This window comes from Montipora foliosa, chromosome 3 (assembly GCF_036669935.1).
Source record: "Montipora foliosa isolate CH-2021 chromosome 3, ASM3666993v2, whole genome shotgun sequence".
NCBI lineage: Eukaryota > Metazoa > Cnidaria > Anthozoa > Scleractinia > Acroporidae > Montipora > Montipora foliosa.
This window is the reverse complement of record NC_090871.1, coordinates 54,613,513-54,616,012: the sequence shown is the minus strand read 5'-3', so window position 1 is coordinate 54,616,012 and position 2,500 is coordinate 54,613,513. Positions and strand designations below refer to the sequence as shown.

General features: G+C 42.2%; 1 protein-coding gene and 1 long non-coding RNA gene across 3 annotated transcripts in view; one reads left to right on the top strand and one right to left on the bottom strand.

Annotated features, from left to right (window-relative positions):
- Nucleotides 1–2,500, top strand: part of LOC137997682 (protein NLRC3-like) — a 173,339-nt gene that overhangs the window by 109,143 nt on the left and 61,696 nt on the right. The window lies entirely within an intron of this gene.
- The window catches only part of LOC137997732 (uncharacterized), a 17,112-nt gene that overhangs the window by 3,786 nt on the left and 10,826 nt on the right, over nt 1–2,500 (bottom strand). The gene's annotated exons all lie outside the window — the stretch shown is intronic.

Genomic DNA, 2,500 nt, shown 5'->3' with positions numbered 1-2,500 from the left:
TTCTATTTTCCCATGCCACCATCTTTTTTTCACAGTGGGAACGCTGTGTTTGCGGCAAAAATCGGTTTGTTATATCATGACTAGAAATGATGCTTTGTTCCTGGTGTATTTTGCATAGCGACGTAAATAAACTTAATTAGCACAATATTTGACTATTTGTCCTTCAGAATCAAGATCCCAGCTTTTTCAAACAATTTTTGCTTCCGTTGCACTGGAGAATCAGAGCGCCGGTTTTCATTCTTCTTCAGATAAACTTTGCCACCCTTTAACTTGTTCACGAAGTTCCATCGGCGGCCTTTTATCTTTGTGGATGAGCTGAAATTTTTCTAAGTCTTATTTTATGTCATTTACGCATGTGCGAAATGGTGGTTGTCGTGAAGGCTTGGAAATAGCTTAAACTCATTGGTAGAAAAAACATTTAACGACTTCAGTTGCTGAATTGATGGCTTAGCGGTTCATACGAAGGAGAAGAGATCTCGGATATCCAGTGGTGCGAGGGTTCGAATCCTTGGAGCAGTATGGAATGTTGGACCGTAAGGGGGGAAGGTAAGAGAGAGACAGTAAGTGGAGGAAGGACGGAAGGTGAGGAAAAGGTGGAGGAAGACGTTTTCTTTTTTATCCCCCCTAAAAATCCAGGCCCCATTTTTTTTAATTACATCCCCAAAAAAGGAGAAAACCCTTTTTAGACAGTTCATAATAACCTACAATCATAGACAAAACTGTTGGGAAGGTTACCACTTTTGACGTCTTCTTTGCTTCTCTCCCCACCCCCCTGATTCAATGTTGTGCAAAACTAAATGCTTTTCGTAGGAAATTGTAGTGTTACCTTCCAACATTGAATAGGGGGGAGGGGGGCTTTATAAGAGAACGAGAAAGTGTTTTTTTGCGCCTTAACAGAAGCGGGTTGAAACACAGCTCTGGTGGGGTTCATTTATATAACCTTCCCAACTACTTTTGTCTAGGATTGTCTGAAAATTCTGGGTGTGGCCGTCATTGGAAATACTACTTTTTTATGCTAGCGTTCACAGTTTCGGTGAAAAAAACAAACATAACTATTGCTTTTTGTAATATTTATATGTTTTTTGCCATGTTAGGATAAATTGTAGGCGTTTACTTGGTTATAAATAGGGGAAAGTTTAACTGTCATATATGCATTAGGATGTCTTGTTGTATATTAAATTGTGGAGCAAATAAAATGATGACAATTCCTTCACGAATTACAAAAAGGGGAGGAGTCTAGATGATAGATAATGAAAGCAAAGTATATATTGTTAAAGTTGATGGAGTTCACGGACTAAACACTTAGAATGGCGGAGGTCAATTTCACTTTGCGAAGTCGAGATCAGCGCCTTGTGTATCTTTTGACATACAGTAGAGCCGATTTGGAGAAAGTTCCCACTAGGGATGTATTTGCCGAAATGGTTTCGTTGGCTTGGATGGAAATGGCTGGTGGGAAAGTTATACAGTGGGTTGTAGCGCGTGAATTACACGCTGATGCAGGTGCCTCGGAGAGCCATTCGCATTATCACATGGCATTGAAGCTTGAAAAACGCGCTCGTTGGCTGAAGGTACGCAAGTTCTTGGACGACGGGTACGGCATCAAGGTCAATTTTAGTTCCAATCACAACACGTACTATTCAGCGTACAAATACACAACAAAGGAAGATAGAGATTGTGTACACTCAGAGAGCCACCCAGACCTTGGAAACACACCTCCACCGAGAACTGAGAATGCTATTTCCGGTAATAAAAGAAAAGCAGCTCGCAGTGCTAGAGTTTCCAAGAAAAGAAAGCGCGGTATGTCCATGTACGAGGTGACTCAGTTCATTCAGGCTAAGAATGTCAAATCACGGCTGCAGCTAATGTCCATTGCGGCGTCACAAAATCGTGAAGGCAAAACGGATCTTGCTCAATTTATATCTAACAGGGGTGGAAAAGCAGTTGATGAATGCCTGGCTGTTGCACACGAATTGGCAACTGCAGAAGCGAAATTTGCACGCTCAAAGAAAACTCGCATCGAACTTCTGCACGACAACTATACAGGGGAATGCGTAGCTGAATGTAATGGCAAGTGGATGGGGGCAACAGTGCATCTCCTCACCAGAAATGAGATTAGCGTCAGTGTTTTTGCTCAGGCGGTCTTCACATTGTTAGAGAAAGGAAGGGGGAAGTACCGTAATATTTTTATTCACGGTGTTGCAAATTGCGGTAAGAGCTTCATGCTCTCCCCATTGAAGGCCATATACGGCACGTTTTGCAACCCTGCAACTGGAACTTTTGCCTGGGTAGGGGCGGGAGAGGCTGAGATAATTATGTTGAATGATTTTCGCTGGAAACCATTCATTATAGCCTGGGCTGACTTGCTGCTGTTGTTAGAGGGAGATATAGTTCATTTACCCGCTCCAAAAAATTTCTCCAAACGCGACATTGAGCTAAACAAAGATACACCCATCGTCGCAACATCAGATGCGCCAATTGTTTTCATAAAGGGAGGAAGTGT